At 37.3% G+C, this 21517-nt stretch overlaps 1 protein-coding gene across 1 annotated transcript in view; it reads right to left on the reverse strand.

The window, feature by feature from the left end:
* Positions 1-21517, reverse strand: part of GALNTL6 (polypeptide N-acetylgalactosaminyltransferase like 6) — a 1169120-nt gene that overhangs the window by 520300 nt on the left and 627303 nt on the right. The gene's annotated exons all lie outside the window — the stretch shown is intronic.

Below are 21517 nucleotides of genomic sequence, written 5' to 3' on the forward strand. Positions count from 1 at the left end.
GTGGTCCAGTCTTCTCTACTAGACTCAAATCTCCAGAGTACACAGTACCCTCAGCAGCTAAGATGCTTCCTGGTGCTTAATAATTGCCATAAAACACTGGAATAGAATTTCTGGTTTCTGGAATAACTATGATTAATATACAAAGGGGTCTAATGGATAAAGTAGACTACATGCAAAAACAAGTGGGCAATGTGAGCAAAGAGAATTTAATGCTAAGAAAGAATCAAAAAGAAACGCTAAGGCTCAAAACACTGTAACAGAAATGAAGAATGCTTTTGGTGGTCTTGTGAGTAGACTAGACATAGTTGAGGAAAGAATCCCTGAGCTTAAGGATCTATCAATAGAAACCTACAAAACTGAAAAGCTAAGAGAACAAAAATTAAAAACAAGAATATCCAACCATGGGACAACACGTGCGTAATATGTGCACTATGGGAATAACAGAAGGAGAAGAAACAGAAAAAGGAAAATAATATTTAAAACAATAATGAAGGAGATGTTTCCCCCATTAGCGTCAGATACCAAACCACAGATCCAGGAGGCTCAGAGACTACCAAGCATTATAAATGCCAAAAACATTTATCTAGGCATATAATTTTCAAATTGCATCAACGGAAAATCAAAGATAAAAAATTCTGAAAGAAGCCAGAAAGAGAAAATAAAAACACCTTACCTACAGAAAATCAAAGATAAGAATTACAGGAGACTCTTCATCAGAAATCAAATAAGCAAAAGAGAGTGGAGAGGGACATTTAAAGTGTTGAGAAAACCCACCCACCCAGTATTCTGTGCCTTATGAAATTATCCTCTAAAAATGAAGAAATAAAGAGTTTCTCAGACAAACAAAAATTGAAATTTGCTGCCACTAGACCTGCCTTGGAAGAAATGTTAAAAGGAAATTATTGAGAAGCGATGTCAGCACCTTGGTGGCATGAGATGCTGCCTTTGTCTCTCCCTTTCAATCAATCTGCAACCAGTAAAACACTCACAACTCAACAAAGGTGCCTCTGCCCAGCACAACAGGACACCAGAGAATTCCATTCATCTGTACATGTACAGGCAGGGGGACTGGAACCCACAGAGGAGTCAGAACTGGGGGGAACCGTGGAGGCAGTGCCTATGATCCCAGACCCTCGGCCAGAGCTGCTGAGCCAACAGCCCCAGAGAACCCAGTAGCAGCAAAGGAGTCAGCACACATGACTCTGGCCTTCTGTCTGCAGGGGTGGCCACCACGACCAGCAGTGGCAGCAAACCCTGTGACCCCATCACTCTAGCTACAGCCATGCCCACAACTCCAGCTCCCTGCCCTCAATGGCAGTGACTGCAAATTCGACAACCCCAGATACAGCAGAGGCATCCAGGAGCCTGGCTCCCTCCCCACCCCCTTCTCTACCAGCTGAGTGGAGTGTGATAACCAGGAGATCCCTGATGCGGCAGTTACTCACCATCCCAGTGCCCAAGGCAGCAATGCCAGCAACAGCAGGAATAGTATTAGCAACACAAGGCACCAGCAACCTGGGAGACACAAGCAGTGAAAACAAGGGCACAGGGCAACATCTCTGACAGGTGGTAGAATAGAGGGTGGCAAGTGTAGACTCTCAAATATAACCGCAGACAGCACAGGTAAGTGAAAACAAAAACTTCTGTCATAGCACCATCTAATGGATGCTCTAATTACTAACCTGTTGAATCATTAGAATCAAGCAGAAAAAAGCTTCACCTAAAGAGGAAATGTATTTACTACTTCAAATGTTTGGCAAAGGAGTAACTCACCAAATACCATTAAAAAACATAGTAACACAGTATCAGAAGAAGAAAATGACAAGTCTACAGAAACCAAACTTACATTCACAGAATATTATGATCCATCTAACTGATAGAGAATTCAAAGTAGCTGTCATGAAGAAACTCAGCGACCTACAAGGAAACTCAGTAAGGCAGTTTGATGAGCTCAGAACTAAAAATAATGAACAGAAGAAATATTTTACCAAGGAGACTGGAAATCTAAAATAGAATGAAACAAATTCTGAAGCTGAAAATCTCAATAAACAAGATGAAGAATGCAATAGAAAACACTGGAAATAGAGACCACATGGAAGAGAGAATTAGTGAGCTTGAAGACAGAAATCTAGAAATATGTTAAAAATGAGGAGATTCTATGAGAGCTATTTGACTCTTTTAGGAAGGGCAACACTGGGGTAATGCGTATCTCAGAGGAAAATAAACAGAGAAGGGAGCAGAAAGTTATTTAAAGAAATAATAGCTGAGAAATTCCCAAACTTGGGGCAGGAACTGGATATACAGGTCTAGAACAGCTAATTACCTCAATGCAAAGAGATGTTCTCCAAGACACATTAAAACTGTCAAAAAATGACTAATAATGCTAAAGGCAGCCAGGGAAAAAAGGGCAGTCACCCATAAAGTTACCCCCATCAGGCTCTCAGGCTTTTCAGCAGAAACTAAGGCCAGGAGATAGTGGAATGACATCCTCAAAATATTAAAAGATAAAAATGGTCAGGCAAGAATACTCTGTACAGCAAAATTCTCATTCACACATGAAGGAGCAATACATGCTTTCTCAGACAAACAAAAGCTGAGCAAGTTCATCAGCTCTAGGCATGCCTTACAAGAAATGCTGAAATGATCTCCTACCTGAAATGAAAAGACAAAAGTACACAAAACTCTGGGTAAGGTGATATATGGAAAGAATTATAGAATTGCAACTCTATATCAGAATAAGTTGTTAAACAATTATAGCCTAAAGATTAAAGGAATGGAAGCAGCAAAGATAATTGTAGCTACTTCAATTTAGTAATGAAACAACAAGACTAAATGGGATAATTTAAGACAAGAAAAACTCAAAAGGGGAAGAGAAAAGAGCAGAATCCATAGGGGTAAATGAAGATAAGATGCTATAAGCATAAAAAGGACCATTTTATCTATGAGACATTTTATGCAAACCTCATGGTAACCACAAAACAAATCTAGAGCAGAGACACAAAACATACATAGAAAACTGACGAAAACATCACAGAAAACCACCAAACTAAAATGGTAGATAGAAACACAAGGAAACAAAATGGAGATATAGAGCAACCAGAAAACAAAAGATAAAATAGCAGTAAAATATCCTCATTTTTCAACAATCACCCTAAATGCAAATGGAATGAATAAACTAAAAGACATAGAGTGGCTGGATGGATTAAAAAAAAAACCCAAATGTATCTTGCCTACAGGAGACTCATTTCAGCTCTAAAGACAAACATAGTTTCAAAGTGAAGGAGTAGAAGATGATATTCCAGCCAAATAGCAGCCAAAAGAAAGTGGGTGTAATCATACTCATCAGACAAAATAGATGTCAAGCCAAAAAGGGAACAAAAGACAAAGATTGATAGTATGTAATGATAAAGGGGACAATTCATCAGAAAGACATAACAGTTATTAATATTTGTGCACCTAACATAGGAGCACCAAAACGTAGAAAGCAATTATTAACAGACCTAAAAGGAGAAATCTGACAGCAACACCACATTAGTAGGGAATTTTAATACATCAATGAATAGATCTTCCAGACAGAAAGTCAATGAGGAAACAGTTACCTTAAATGAAACATTAGACAAGATGGACATAACAGATTTATATAGAATATTCCATCCAAATGCCAAATACAAATTATCCTCAGGTGCACATGAAACTTTCTCAAGGATAGAGCATATGCTGCAATACAAAACAAGCCTCAAATTTAAAAACATTGAAATTGTATCAAGTATCTTTTCCAATCACAATGATATGAAAATAAAACACAGTAAAATCTATGGGATGCAGCAAAATCAGTGGGACATTTATAGAAACATAGGCATACCTCAAGAACAAGAAAAGTCTCAGACAATTTAACCTTGCACCTAAAGGAACTAGAAAAGGGATAAATGAAGCCCAAAGTCAATAGCAGGAAGGAAATAATAACGAAAGCAATATAAATAAATGAAATACAGACTTACAGCCAACAGGAAAAATCAATCAAACTAAGAACTCGTTCTTTGAAAAGGTAAGACTGACAAGATGTTAGCTAGACTTATCAAGAAAAAAAAAGAGGGCTCAGATAAATAAATCATAGAGAAAAGAGAAGAAATTACAACTGACACCACAGAAACATAAAGGGAGTTATAAAACACTATGAAAAGCTATATGCCAACAAATAAGACAACCTAGAAGAAATGGATAAGCTCTTACAATCACAATACATTCTGAGACTGAATTATGAAAAGAATCTGAATAGACTGATCACAATTAAGGAGACTGAAACAGTAATCAAAAACCTCCCAACAAACAAAAGTCCAGGACAAGATGGCTTCACAAGTAAACATTCAAAGGAGATGTAATACCTATACTTTTCAAACTCTTCCAAAAAACTGGAGGAGGAAATACTTCCTGACTCATTTTATGAGGTCAACATTATTCTGTTATCAAAAGCAGACCAGGACAATACACATACACGTATACACAATTACTGGCCAATATCTCTACTGATATAGATGCAAAAATCCTCAACAAGATATTAGCAAACTGAAAACATTAAAAAGATCATACATCAAGATCAAGTGGGATTTATTCCAGGGATGCAAGATAGATATTGAATATCTGCAAATCAATTAATGTGATAACCACATTAACAAAATGAAGGATAAAATCATATGATCATCTCAATAGATGCAGAAAAAGCATTTGACAAGATTAAACTCCATTTATGATAAAAACTCAAAATAGGTATAGGAGAAATGTATCTCAACATAATAAAGGCAATATTTGACAAATTCACAGCTAATATCATACTCAATGGTGAAAACCTGAAAGCTATCCCTCTAAGACCAGGAACAAGATAAGGATCCCACTCTTACCACTTCTATTCAGCATAGTATTGAAAGACTTAGCTACAGAAATCAGATAAGAAAAAGAAATATAAAAGACATCCAAATTAGAAAGGAAGAAGTAAAACTGTCACTTTTTGCAGATGACATGATTTCTATATAGAAAACCCTAAAGACTCCACCAAAAAACAATTAGAACTAATAAATACAATAAGGTTGCAGGATACAAATCAATGTACAAAAATTGATTGCATTTCAGTACACTAACAATTAACTAGGAGAAAAAAATTTAAAACATCCCCTTTATAATTGCAAAACCACAAAACAAACAAACAAAAAACCCCACAAAAAACCAAACCCTATCTAGGAATAAATATAATCAAGGAGGTGAAAGAAATGTACACTAAAAATGATAAGACATTATTGAAAGAAATTGAAGAGGAAACAAAGAAATGGAAAGATATTCCATGCTAATAGATTAGAATTAATATTGTTAAAATGTCCATATTACCCAAAACAATCTACAGATTCAATGCAATTCCTAACAAAACACTAATGACATTTTTTTCACAGAAATAGAACAAAAACTCCTAAAATTTATATGGGACCACAAAAGACCCAAAATATCCCAAGCAATCCTGAGAATAAAGAACAAAGCTGGAGGTATCAAACTCCCAGGTTTCAAAGTACCCTAATTATACTACAAAGCTACAATAACCAAAACAGCATGGTATTAGCAAAAAACACATAGATAATTGGAACAGAAGTGAGAGCCCAGAAATAAACCCACACAAACATGGTCAATTAATTTGACAAAGGAGCAAAGAACATACAATGGAGAAATGATAGTTTCTTTAATAAATGGTGTTAGGAAAACTGAACAGGCACACATTAAAGAAACTATATGTATATCTTATACCTTACACAAAAATCAACTCAAAATGGAGTAAAGACTTGGATGTAAGACCTGAAAGCATAAAATTCCTAGAAGAAAACATAGGCAGTACACTCTTTGACATTCTTAGCAATATCTTTCTGGAGCTGTTTCCAGAAAAACAAAAATAAACAAATGGGACTTCACCAAACTTAAAAGCTTCTGCACAGCACAGGAAAGCATCAGAAAAAAAAAAAAAAAAAAAAAAAAAAAAAAAAAAGAACAAAAAAGAAAAAGAAAAAATCTATTGAATGGAAGAAAATATTTGCAAATCATATATCCAACAAGGGGTTACTATCCAAAATATACAAAGAACCCATACAACTCAAAAACAAAAACATCAAACCACCTGATTCAAAAATGAGTGGAGGACCTAAATAGGTATTTTTTCAAGAAGACATACAGATGGTAACAGCATATGAAAAGATGTTCAACATCACTAATCATTAGGAAAACACAAATCAAATAACAATGAGATATCACCTCACACCCATTAGAGTGGCTATTATATAAAAGGCAAGAAATGACATGTTGGAGAGGATGTGGAAAAAAGGGAATAGTCATACACTGTTGGTAGAAATGTAAATTGGTGCAGCCATTATGGAAAACAGTATGGAGATTACTCAAAATTTAAGACTACAACTACCATATGACGCAGCTATTCCACTTCTATTTATCAAAAGAATACAAAAACAGTAATTCAAAAAGATATACGAATCTCTATGCTAATCACAGTGTTATTTACAATAGCCAAGATATGGAAACAACCTAAGTGCCCTTCAATGGTAGAATGGATAAAGAAGTCAGTTATTCACACACACATATACGCAGAGTATGGAATAGTAGCCACAAAAAAAGATGAAATCTTGCCATTTGTGAACACATGGATGGACCTTGAGGGTACTATGCTAAGTGAAATAAATCAAACTGAAAAAAAATACCATGTGATTTCACTCACGTGGACTATAAGAAATAACAAAACGAATGTACATCCCAAACTAAACAAAAGCAAACATATAATACAGAGAACAGAGTAGTGGTTATGGGGCATAGGGGAATTGGGGAAGGGTGAATTGGTATAAGGGGTAAACTGTATGATGATGGATGGAAAGTAAACTTTTGATGGTGTATCCATGAAACATATTTTATAAACCAATGTTTACCTCAATTAAAGAATGAAAAGAAATTCTTTAAAGAAATATAATATAGGTCAGAAGCTTGGATCTATGTAAAGAAAGGAAGAACATGAAGGAGGAATAAGTGAAGCTAAAATAAAAGCCTTAATTTTTCTTATTAATTAACAATAGATAACTGTTTAGAGTAATAATAGCAATCATATATTTGATTGTGTATGCTTATGTATGTTATATATGAATATATATGTATATATAATATGCTTATATGTAAGCAAAATGAATGATGTCAATGATATAAGGGATAATAGGGAGGAGTTAAGATTATTTTCTTTTTATAAGGTTCTCACACTGCCCTTGAAGTAGTGTTATTTGAAATTGAACTTGGATTAAATGTAAATGAATACTGCAAACTCTAGAGCAACCACTAACATAAGTAAAAAAAAAAGTATAACTAAAGTGCTAGGACAGGAGTGAAAGTGGAATCATATAAAATGCTTAATTAAAATCAAAAAAGGCAGAAAAAGAGCAGAAGACAAAAACAGGAACAAAGAGCAAGGTCAATAAATAGAAAAGAGTGATGAAAATGCTAAGTATTTATCCAGCTATATTAATAATTAGTCTGAATGTCAATGATCTAAATGCTTCAATTAGAAGACAGAGATTGTCAGAGTACATCAAAAAATAAGATCAATTATATGTTGCCTAAAAAAAAAAATGCACACTTTAAAGTCACCCATAGATTAAAAGTAATTGGATGGAGAAAACTACACCATCCTAACACTAATCAAAAAAGCAGGACTAGTTGCGTTAATTTCAGACAGAGCAGACTTCAAAGTAAGTAAAGTTATCACAGAAAAGAGGGACATTATGTAATGATAAAGGGGTCAAGTATCCAAGAAGACATAAAAATCTTAATGTGTATGTGCCTAAAAACAGTGTCTAACTATTTGAGGCAGAAGTAATAGAACTTCAGAGAGAAATATATGATTCCACTGTCATAGCTGAAGACTGCAATGCCCCTCTATCAGAAAAGGACAGAGCCTGCAGCAGAATTTCAGTAAGGACATTGTGGAAGTCAACAGCACCATCAGTCAACTGGATATAATTGACATCTATAGACTACTTCATCCAACAGCAGCAGAACACACATGGGATACTCACTAAGACATAATATATTCCAGGTTATAAAGCATACATTAACAAGTTTAAAAGAACAGAGATTATTCAACATCTCTTCTCAGACCACTATGGAATTAAAAAACAACTGAAAGACAACTGAAAAATCCCTAAATTGAAGAGATTAGGCAATATACTTCTAAATAACACGAGTCCAAAAAGAAATCAAGGGAAATTAAAAAATATTTTGAACTAATTCAAAATGAAAATGTAGTAATAACTTATGAAAATTTGTGGGATGCAGCAAAAGCAGTACTTGGAGGGAAATTTAGAGCATTGAATGCATACATTAGAAAAGAAAAAATATCACTAAAATCAATCATTTACATGTTCATCTTTGGGAAAATACAAGCGAATCAAATCCAGAGGAATCAGAAGAAAAGAAATAGTAAGTAGAGTAGAAAAAAAGAGAAGACATAAATTACTAATATCAGAAATGAAAGAAGGGACATTACCATAGAGCCTATGCATAATAAAGGGATAATATGAGCAACTCTATTCTCACACATTTGATAACCTAGATGAAAGGACCATTTCCTTGAAAGACATAATGTGCCAAAACTTACACAAATATTCATTAAATTGAATAAATAACAACCTTCCAAAACAGAATGTACTGGGTCCAAATGGGTTCACTATGAGTTCTAGCTATCAAACATTTAAGGAAGAAATTTTAGCAATTCTCTACAATCTCTTTCAGAGGACAGAAGCAGAAGAAATAATTCCTAACTCATTCTATAAAGGCAGCATTTCCCTACTATCAAAACTAGACAAATATATTACAAGAAAACTGAAACCAATATCTCTCATGTATACAGATGAAAAATCTTCAACAAAATATCAGCAAGTCAAATCAAACAATGTATAAAGATATTACAGCCTATGTCCACATGGGGTTTATTCCAGGTATGCAAGACTGGTTTGTCACTTAAAAATCAATGAATGTATCCATAACATCAATAGACAAAATAGGAAAATCACATGATCATATCAATAGATGCAGAAAAAGCATATGACAAAACTCAACAACCACTCGTGATAAAAACTCTCAGTAAGCTAGGAATCAAGGGGAACTTCTTCAACCTGATAAAGAATATTTACAAAAAACCTACAGCTAACAGTACTAAAAGAGAAACTAAAAGCTTTCCCACTAAGATCAGATACAAGGCGAAGATGCTCCCTTTCACCAGTCCTTTTCAACATCATACTGGAAGTTCTAGACAATGCAATAACACAAGAAAAGGAAATATTGGGAAGGAAAAAGTCATGTCTTTTCAACAAATTGTTTAGGAACAACTGAACATCCACATGCAAAAAATTGAATCCAGACATAGACCTTACATCCTTCATAAAAACAAACACAAAATGCATCACAGACCTAGATGTAAAAAAGAAAACTGTAAAACTCCTAGACTATAACATCAGAGAAAAACTAGATGACCTTGTGTATGTCAATGACAAGACAATTAGAGAAATAATTGATAAGCTAGATGTCATTAAAATGCATGGTACTCAGTGAAAGTATCCAGTGTAAATAGGTTATATAGTGCATGATACCAACTATATGACATTTTGGAAGAGGTAAAACTATGGGGACAGTAAAAAGATCAGTGGTTGCCAGGGGTTGGTGTGGGGGAGGAAGGGATGAATTAGCAGAACACAGGACTTTTAGGGCAGTGAAATTATTCTGTATGATACTATAATGATTATCTATGTCACTATACATTTGTCCAAATCCAAACAATATACAAAAGCAAGAGTGAACCCTAAGCTAAAATATGGACTTTGGGTGATGATAATGTATCCATGCAGGCTCATCAATTATAACAAATGTACCACTGCTGGGGATGTTGAAAATGGAGGAGGCCATCCAGTGGGAGAGCAGGGTATGTATGGGAAATTTCTGTACCTTCCATTCAATTTTGCTTTGATCCTTACACTGCTCTAAAAAGTAAAGTCAATTAAAAAATTGAAATAACCTTAGTCAATGATGAATATAAGATAGAACATTACTGGACCATCCACACATGGTCTTCCAGGCTTCTCTGATATGGATAATTCCCATTATTGTAAAAGAGACAAACTGGAGCAGAACCTCAGTGAGCACTCCTTTACTGCTCAAAAACGTTACTTGTACTACATAAAAACATTGGAAGCAATTTTGACATGAAAGTAAATTATAACAGTATACAGTGTAAAGATGTAATGGAAACAAAATGCTTGTATTAAATAACTCACACTGGTCAGAATGGCCATCATCAAAAAATCTACAAAAAATAAACGCTGGAGAGGGTGTGGGGAAAAGAGAGCCCTCCTACACTGTTGGTGGGAATGTAAATTGATACAGCCACTATGGAGAATAGTATGTAGGTTCCTTAAAAAAAAGAAAGTAGAACTACTACCATATGACCCAGTGGTCCTACTACTGGGCACATACCCAAAGAAAACCATCATTCAAAAAGACACATGCACTCCAATGTTCATTGCAGCACTATTTACAATAGCCAGGTCATGGAAGCAACTTAAATGTCCATCAACAGATGAATGGATAAAGAAGATGTGGCACATATATATAATGGAATATTACTCAGCCATAAAAAGGAATGGAACTGGGTCATTTGTAGAGACATGGATGGGCCTAGAGTCTGTCGTGCAGAGTGAAATAGGCCCAAAAGAGAAAAACAAATATCATATATTAAAGCATATATGTGGAATCTAGAAAAATGGTATAGATGAATCTATCTGCAGGGCAGGAACAGAGAGGCACACAGATATAGATAACGGACGTGTGGACACAGCAGGGGAAGGGGGAATGGAATGAATTGGGAGATAGTGATTAACATATATACACTGCCACGTGTAAAATAGTGTAGTGAGAACCTGCTGTATAGCTTAGGGAGCTTAGCTAAATGCTCTGTGATGACCTAGATGGGTGGGATGGGGATGGGGGTGGGGGTGAGGGTGAGGGAGATCCAAGTGGGAGGGGGTATATGTATACATATAGCTTCACTTCATATATGTATACATATAGATTCACTTCATTGTACAGCAGAAACTAACAAAACATTGTAAAGCAATACTCCAATAAAATAAATAACAATGACCCAGCACCCACGCATTCTGCTGGGTCGCTTCTCTTGGTACATTTCTTACCCTGAATGTCAACTCATTTACAGTAGGAGGTTAGTTATATTCTTTGGAGAGGTAAATTTTCACATATATATATCTTAACAAATATTTGATCAATTAATTAAAAAAACCTAACGTGCAATGGAGTTATAATTCACATGATAAACCTCTGAATACATAACTATCTCTAACACTATCTTCATCAAAATTACGTTACACTGAGATAGTACACATATATTGATACATATTGGTGTACAAATACAGGAAACATTTTAAAAAAATAATACTTGGTAACATTATGTGAGATGCAGTGTGGTATGCGTGTTTCTTTTCCCTATTCCATTCTATTATTACATTTAAAAAATACTGATTCTGAATCACAAGGTTGAGTTTTGGGTTCCAACTCACAATTTGAAAAACACTGTTCTAAACGGTACAAAACAGTAGCTGGTGAATGAACAAGAACTATAGGTTCCTGGGGGAAGAAAAGGGAGGAGATGGAGGAAAATACAACAACCTCATTGTTTTAAGTAGAACAAAAAATGCCTGTTTTTCCATTTGGGTATGTGCTGTCCAATACTGTCATCACTACCAGGACAGTCACTTGGAAGCTCTGTCTGTCCTCATAAGTAAGAATACTGATAAAATAGAATCGACTGCATAATACGTCTTTCCTAATTATACCATTTTCACATTAAAAATGCAGATCCTTTTAAAAATAACACCACTTAATTGTAAAGATAAATTCATAGTTTATCACCCATCAGCCACACTAATTATTAAGCTAAGTTATATGACAAAGAATTTGTTACAAGAACCATGTTCTCTTTCTTCTCTAAGTGAATATTCTCTCTCAGGGTTGTCCTTGAACTATTTATTGTCTTTTTCTACCCCAGAGATCACCTTCATACCAGGGTTCAATCTTTTTATTCTATGAAGATATTTTAAATATATATATAAATATCTGCTCTCTGAACCCTAAACCCATATTCCTTGTTATCTCTCAGAGCCTCTGCCGTCCTGTAAATTCTTTACATCTCTATATCCCAGTCTATTTATTTTCATCGACTCTTACAGCCTCAAACCTGCTTTTAACTTCTCAGTTTCACTAGTTACCCCTGCACCTTCCAAATGGACATTGTAGATTGTATCCATCTCATCCCTTTTTGCCTTCCCCCCATTTTCTTCCAATATCAAGTATTTCTCATCTTCCTTTCCTTTTCAGTCACTACACTTGTCACACTCAAGACCCTCAAAAACTTGAATGATTAAACCCTGGCACAATTCTGCTATTTCCTCTCTCAACTTCTGTTACGTTTCAGTTGTCATTGGTGGAGACACTGCCACCAAGTGGATTTTTCGTCAAGGAGCTAAAGTCATTGTTGCTGAAAAGATTGTGAATGGTTATGCATGGTCTACAGAACTGCAAAGGCTGCTACCAAGGAAGATGGACTCTCTATAGACCAGTCCAGACTCGCTTCCTGTTAGTCTCCCAGTGTGTTTCCAAGGCAGACCACATGGCTGTTTCTTCTTGCCAATTCTTTACCCTTTCCTGGTTTTCTTCACACGTTCCTTTTTCCTGAAAATGCCATCCCATTCATGAGTTTCTCCTTCTCTTTCAAAGATCCATCTCAGATTTTCTCTCTCTCATGAAGCCTCCCTGCCTCTTCTGAAGTCTCCATATTGTTTGTAGAACATGTACTTGAGAAAGTGCTCTGAGAATTCTCTAAATCCTCCAATTCTAAGAAAATATGTAGCAAATAATCCTCTACATAAAATTTTATTTTTTTAAAAATAAATCTATTTTATTTATTTTAGTGGCTGCATTGGGTCTTCATTGCTGCACACAGACTTTCTCTAGTTGTGGCGAGCGAGGGCTGCTCTTCATTGCGGTGCATGGGCTTCTCATTGCAGTGGTTTCTCTTGTTGTGGAGCATGGTCTCTAGGTGTGCAGGTTTCAGTAGTTGTGGCATACGGGCTCAACAGTTTTGCTTGCGGGCTCTAGAGCGCAGGCTCAGTAGTGGCACATGGACTTAGCTGCTCCACAGCATGTGGGATCTTCCCGGACCAGGGCTTGAACCCATGTCCCCTGCATTGGCAGGCGGATTCTTAACCACTGCACCACTAGGGAAGCCCCCACATAAAATTCTAAATGAAATATTATCCAAGAGAGTTTTGCTCATAATATATACATGAACATATATATGTACGAGGGAACTTAGTCACCCTCCGTTTCAAATGCTTTACATATATAAGCTCATTTAACCCCCACAACTATCCTGTGAGATAGATAGGACTGACATTACACCCATTTTACAAAGGAAGGCGTTTTGTAAAAAAAAAAAAATGAGTAAAAATATAAATGACCTCTTCAGGCCTTTTATACATTAATTAATTTCATCAACAAATGTTTGCTTGGCACCTGCTCTGTGCTGGGTGCTTTGCAGACACTGAGACACAGGGATGAATAAGGTAGACAAGAGCCCTCACAGAGCTTACATTCTGTTGGGGAAGATGCATAATAAAGACACTGTCAAATTAACAAGTACGTCCCAGCAAAATGTCAAGCTACCACGTGTTCTGGGGCACTCAAATGATCAAACATTAAAAAAACTGAACCGTAAAGGTCAAGAGTTTAGTGTATGTAATTTTGATATTTTTCCTTAGTTTGCAGTATAGTCTTTTTACTAGCTTTGTTTTCCAGGTGGTAGATTGGGTACATTCATGACCTTGATGAATTACCCCCCCTGGTTGGATTGCTCTTTTCAGTGTGATGGTACAGCTCCTCCCATCAGCAGGTGGAGCCCATTTCCCCATCCTGAAATCTGGCCCAAAAGGCCGACTTAGACTACAGCTAGCCACGCCCCCAAACACGTGACAAACTGCCTTCATGACCCACAGCTGACCACAGACGTGAGCTAGCACCCAGAGATACTGTCCAGCTGACCCAAAGACTCGTGCACAAAAATACATGCTTTCTGTTTTAAGCCAAAGACTTCTGAAGTGATTTGTTACACAGCATCTTCCTAAAAATCAGCAACTGTAGGTCAGGGTTTCTATTTCACTCACCTGCCGTTTATCTGGGTAATCCCTAGCACATTGTATTTTACATGGTAGTTACTTAAATAAGCTCAACAGACTTTAGCTATTAAAGGATTTGACCGTGGGTCCACTAAGATAAGAACAGCTTTGAAAAGAGCAATAGTTTTAAGTTTAAATGAAGTCAGAATTTACATCAGCTAAAGAGGCCACTAAGGGGATGCTTAGGATTACAAAAGGAAGTGAGCAGTACTCCCCCGTCCCCACCCCCATCCCCCCCCCCCCCGCATTACCCACCTCCCCCAGCAGGTGGTATATTTGTTACAGGCCACAAACCTACACAGACCCATCATAATCACCCAGAGTTAATAGTTTACATTAGGGTCGCTCTTGGTGTACATTCTCTGGGCTTGGACAACGTATAATGACAAGTATCCACCAGTATACTATCATACAGAACAGTCCTACAGCCCTAAAAATCCTCTGTGCTCCACCTGTTCATCCCTCCCACTGCCCGAAACCCTGGCAACTGCGGATCTTTTTTCTATCTCCACAGTTCTACCTTTTCCAGAATGTTATACAGTTGGAATCATACAGTAGGTAGCCATTTCAGGTTGGCTTCTGTGCCTCTCTCTACAACGTGCCTTTAATAAAATACTCAGTAAACCAACATCTTCAAGTTCAATAATTTTCTCAAACTCCGTGGAGCCTGATAGAGATAATAAAGTCCTGTGTTATGTATGAAAAGCATACAAACACTTCTTAACTGTGCAATACAACTCAGGTTTGGAGGTGTATCTTGTCCAAGTGGGTCATACAAGTAAACACGTGCAGAAGTGAAGCAAGCTGGTCCTGGGGGCACCTGCTCCTCATCTAATGGGCTCTGCGGGTGGGGTGCTCTGCTCAGGGGCCAGGCAGTTACAGCCCATGCAGGTCACCCTCTTCTGAGCCAATATGTGAAGCCACAAAAATTCACAGGAAATAGTGGTGTTTGCTTCCACTAAGACCATGCATTTCTTCCTTTGCTCTCCTGGAAATTCTACTTCCAGAATAGGGAACTTGGAGGGGAAATGTTGCCCCTGCTTTCCTTATGCTGATGAAAAGTATCAAATACATCCCTCTCATTATATGTGTGTGTGTGTGTGTGTATTTGATTCTTAGATGAGTTTACAACAAACCTCCAAATTTTGTATTTATCTATGTATTTATTTTCATATTTTTCCAGCCCTTTATTGGAGTATGATTGCTTTACACTGTTGTGCCAATTTCTGCTATACAACAAAGTGAATCAGCTGTATTTATACATATATCCCCATATCCCCTCTCTCTTGAGCCTCCCTCTAGGTCATCACCGATCATCAAACCCCCAAATTTAAATCGATAAAATAGGATTTAAAATAGATAACCAAAAGGACCTACTGTGTAGCACAGGGAACTCTGCTCAATAGTCTGTAACAACCTAATTGGGAAAAGAATTTGAAAAAAGAATAGATACATGTATACGTATAACTGAATCACTTTGTTGTATACCTGAGACTAACATAACATTGTTAATCAACTACTCCAGTATAAAATAAAAAGTTAAAAAAATGAATTGATGAAATGTTTATAACCGTCCTCTCTTTTGTTTTGCTACTAGATAAATAACCAAAGTATGGATCTGGACTTCCTTGAGATCTACTGCTCCTTGTTGGCAGAGGAAGGGGAGGATGGAGGGGCGGGGGATACTGACCCGCCCTTTCCCTCTCTGTCTTCTACTTGCTTCTGAGTGAATTTCTATTGTAACCTTAGGAGAATAATCAAATACAACTACACAGAAACTCTCCCCGCCCCCAACTTTCTTTCGTGTATTACTTACTCTAGAGTTTATTTTTTCTCAATTTCCATAGATACACAGTCTCTCAGTGCCAGCCTCCTAGTTCACCCTACCTTTTATAATATTCTTAGGATGCCCCCCTCTGCCTTTTCTATTTGGAATATGAATCTCTTAAAATCTCTCTAGGCATATTTATATTTTATGCACATATTTAAAATAATAAAATGGCATTCTTTTCTCAATATTATACAATCCAGCCATTTTACCAGCTGGAACAATTATTCTACCTTGTAATCAAGTTGCACAGTGATATTTTTTTCTATTTCTTCCTAATGGAAAATCCAAGAACACATTTTCTGCTTGGGTAAGCACCTCAAGTATCCCTCCAGCTTTTGCCTTGAAGGGGCCAAATTCATTGTGAATTGTTCAGGGCTCCATGGGAGACACAGAGGACACACAGTGTGCTGGTTGGTCATATGATGATGACCAGATTGCTTACAGGGTGACAGAGAAAATCTATCCAATAAGGTGTTGGAGAAGCCGTGTATCAGTGAAGACATAACGCTTCTCTCTAGTGTGGAGAGCTTCAAGCCTGAGGCTGTCAATCATATATAGCTATATTTAATATCAACATATATATTAAATTGAATCCCCAGTTTAACCACATGTGACACAGGTGCTGTCTAAGGAACTACCACTTCTGCAAAAGCTGCTGCATCCTTTTGGTATCACAGTTATAGTTTTAATTCATTAAAAAAAAAAACAATCAGTGTAGTGTCTGGGCACAAGTAAACTGCAAAGAGCACACTGGCATGGAGGAATATTTTCTTATTTACCACTCTCTTCACAGAATAAAGCTAAGGGTCAACTGCACACATTACCCAGAGGCCATAAGCTAATCAACTATACTTCAATTAAAAATAAATTAAACACAAACTGATCTGAATGAATTCTTTAAGAGAAACATGATGTTATTTCCTTTTCTAGAGCCATCTCAACGTGGGTTTCCACTGATGGCTGATTGTATTCTAAACTTGTACAGAATCTGAAATTGTAAGCCCAGCATTCAATCAAATTCAAGGAAATTTCCCATGAATCAATTTACGAAGGAAAATATATAAACATATCCCTGTCTCTACCTTGAAAATGCAGAAAAAGTAAACTTTACACACCATACTATATAACCCTCTGGAAAAATTCCTGCCTGATTGCCTTTTTGGATGTCCAATACTGCACCTGTCAACTGAAATCTGACTTTTCTTTTTTTTTGCTGCCAAGCCTGTCTCTGTCTGAATTGCTTTCCTCAAGAAATTAAAACCTATAAGAATAAAAATTGGAAGGAATCATGAGATACTTCCAATTATCTGATCACATCTTAAACAATTCACCATGAGTCATAATATATAAGTGAAAGTTTTTTCACAGAGAGGAGAAAACCATTACTGAAAAGTGGCTTAGTAGTCATTTTGGTTTCTCAAATAAAACACTGTCTGAAAATACATTAAGGACAAATAAGCAATTTTGTAGGTGTGCAGAGAGATGTGACACAGTCCTTCTATTAATAAATCACAACATTTCAACAATTTGATTTAACCATTCCTCATCTTTGCCCTTCACCAACTCTAGAATGAAGGAAATCAATAAATAAGATTACATTCAGCATCTCATATAATTTTTTACCAGTTGGAGACACAGCTATCCAATGACGGTTTGAGATTTGCTGAACATTTATTACCATTTTTTCCAATTTATTCAGAGGAAACTTTTGGAGGCTTATTTGGTAAAGGCAATCAGTAATGCATGAACATAAATTGGTACTGTGCTAGGAAATACAATGCATGAAATACCAAATACAAAACAGAATAGCTACCTTTTAATTTTTAATGTAATGACCGACAAATGACCTAAGGGAGAAAATTTCACTCATTTCATGAGAATCAAGAGAACAATATAAAACAAGAATGATGTAGGAAAACTCCGCAATTGCCGTATTCTTTTTCTAATAATTTTCATCTAGGTGATGTAAAACTGTTGGCAAGTATAAACTTACGGAAATGCCAATATTTCCTATCAGACTCTTTACTCTTATATCTGAAGCAAAAACAACAGCAACAACATCTTAATATTAATGTCCAGTAATGCAAACATCACTGATTTTAGTTCATTCAATACACTTTTTCTGTGCATTTAGTATCTGTCAGGATCTGGGTATAAACTGAAATATATCCACGGGCAAAACAGTCTAGAAACAGTCCTTCAAGAGCTTACATTTTAGCATATGAAAATAGGGGGGAGATAGAACTTAGCAAATAATTACATTGTATAGTGCATTAAATTGCTATGGCAAAAAGGAAGCATGGAGCAGGAAATCGGTGTTGGGGGCCTTGGTTGGAGAGACAGCTCCTCAAATGAAACAGGGCAGCCAGTGAAGGTCTTGCTGAGTCATTGAGATCTGAGTGAAGGTTCGAGGAATGTGTGTGTATAAGCAAACAGATATCTGAGGAATGATCATTCCAGACGGAGGAAAGTATGGCAGACTCATTCAAGGACGGCAAGTAAGCCAGTGTGCAGGTGCAGAGTCGATGGAGGAGGGAGGGGATGCGGGCAGGTGAGTTCAGAGAACAGAGGGATCTGCAGGCCATTGTGAGGATGCCAGCTGTTACTCCGAGTCAGATGCAAACCACTGCAAAAATTTGTGCAGACCAGGGACATGGTCTGACCTGCCCACTCACAGAACAGGATTACCTCTGGCTGCTGTGTTGCAAATAGACTCTAAGGAAACAGCTGCAGAAGCAGTTGCCAGATGGATCCAGAGTTTAGGAGAGAAGGTGAGAATGGAGATATCAATCAGGGAGATGGAGGTATCAACTGGGGAGTCAACCAGCATATGTACGAAGCTGGATGAGATCAGGAAGGGAGTCTTTTAGACAGAGAGGAGAAAAAGACCAAGTTTGAGTCCTGAGACACTTACTTCAATGTGAAGAACAAGAGAAGAGAAGAAATAGCAAAAGACCAAGAAACAACTCATAACATAAAAGGAAAGCTAAAACTGATATTCCAAAAACCCTGTGAAGAAAGGATACCTTAGAGGAGAAACTTGTTGACTGTGTGTGTCATGACTGTGACAGTTGGTTAAGAGAGATGAGTAATAAGAAGTGACCATTGGCTTGAGTACCATGAAGGTCACTGTGGTCTTGGTGGAGAAGTTTAGGTGGGATGGTGAGATACCTGAACTTTGAAGAATGTAAAACAAAATTCACATTTTATGGAAAGACAAGAAACCTTTAAACATAAAAAATTCCCCTCTGCCCTTTGGCCTCCTCTCTCTCCTCTACTATACATTGTGTATCTACACCATGCATCAACCAAACGTCCCCTATTGGTAGAAATAGCTGCTCAACCATAAAGAGCAACAGTCTCCCAGCATCAACGAGGCAACTCAAAGAAAATATTCCTTCTTGACCCCTTAAGGTGTCACAATGAACTTAGATCTGGATTATGTAAACTGTCAATGATACATCATTTAATGAACAGCCCTCTCTCTCAGAAAGCTTATATAACTGTGTCTTGACTTCTAACGGGCAGAACAGTTCTCGGAGCTTTCTGAGATGCTCTTCCCAGGTTATAATCCTCAAGTTTGGCTCGAATAAAATTTCCACTTCTTTCATAGATCAACTATGATTAACTTTCGTCGACAAGATATAGTAGTAGAGGAAGAACTAGTTTTAAAACAACAGAAACTTATTCTCTCTCAGTTCTGAAGACTGGAAGTCTAAAACCAAGGTGTCAGTAGGGCCATATCCCCTCCAAAGCCTCTAGGAGAGGATCCTTCCTCGCCCTGTCCAGCTACTGGGAGCACCCGGCATCCCTGCGTTTGTTGCTGTATAAATCTAATCTCTGCCTCTGTCTTCACATGGCCATCTTCCCACTTTGTGTCAAAATTTCCTTTTTCATATAAGGACACTAGTCATATTAGTTTAAAGATACACCCTTCGCCAGTATGACCTCATTTAACTAATTACATTTGCAATGACCCTATTTTCAAATATGGTCACATTCAGAGGCATGGGGGGTAGGGGGATTAAGACTTTAATGTATCTTTTTGAGGGACACAATTTGACCCACACTCCCACCTAAACTCAGTTTCCTTTTCTACAAAAATTCCAAACTATGACCTTTCAGGGTTTTAACAAGGATTAAATGTATAGTGTACTGATTAAGAGTTCAGGTTCAGAAGTCAAAATATTGAAACTGAGTCCCCCTTAAAAGCTAAAACCTAGTTGTCCTGCTGAACCGAGTTTATGATTAACCTCTCTATCCAGAACTTTATTCCCTTTCTGGTCCCACCCCTGTTCCCCTCAGGATTGAGGATTATCAAAGAAAAGGGGAGACTGAAACCAAGCAGGACCCTGCAGGGCCTTCCTGGGCACAAAACCCCCTTCCTATCCCCTATTTCTTGTTTATAGAAAAAGGCTTTAGTCTCCTAGGCCTTCCCTGAGTTCCAAAGAGCAGACCCAAGCAGTTACTAATTAGGGAGGTAAGGGAACGCAGAAATGAAGGAAAACCAGTCGCACAAGAAAAGTAATGAGAGCTTAAACAATAGTTCAGTGATAAAATAGAATCGAAGGACTCCCAGCTCCTCCTCACGGGATACACGTAACAACCTAACACATATCTTTGAGCTACTCTGCAGGATCTGAGACCCCCTGCCTCAGCGGGAGGATGGTTACTACATGCTGACCACAAGCACATAGACCCAAGACTGGCTGGAACCAGAAGAATGATAATTAAGATCCCTGAAACATCACCCTGTTACCTTGCCACCAACCAATCAGGAGAAAGTCCATAAGCTGCAACCCTCACCCTAACACTGTCTTTAAAACCCCTTGCCTGAAAGCCATCAGGGAGTTCAGGTCTCCTGAGCATTAGCTGCCCATTCTCCTTACTTGGCACCCTTTCCTTCACCACAACCAGTGTCAGTAGACCGGCTTTGCTGCACATCAGGCAAACAGACTCAAGTTCAGTTCCTGAACAGTATCTCCATTGTTTTCAGAATAGACCTGAGGAAATTACTGAACTTCTTCAAGCCTCAGCTTTCCATCTGCAAAGTACAAGTAATAACAGCTTCCACAAGATACAGTTTCACATGGGCATCAAATTAGATAACCCACATAATTGGTTAGAGACCCACATAACAATGTGCCCAGCACATAGTAATGACCCAGTAAATGAAAGGATTATTAATATTATGCTTCCAACTGCTCCCTTTTCTAAAACTCTATGAATTTGTAATGGCGTATATACCATAGAGATGTATGGTGACACTCTCATAGATCAACACACTAAATTATGAAATATCACATGTGTAATCCTCCATCCCTTCTCAACTTTCACACAATTACCTTATTTATGGTTTATAACA

The sequence above is a fragment of the Hippopotamus amphibius genome, chromosome 2, assembly GCF_030028045.1.
Source record: "Hippopotamus amphibius kiboko isolate mHipAmp2 chromosome 2, mHipAmp2.hap2, whole genome shotgun sequence".
NCBI classification, from domain to species: Eukaryota; Metazoa; Chordata; class Mammalia; order Artiodactyla; family Hippopotamidae; genus Hippopotamus; species Hippopotamus amphibius.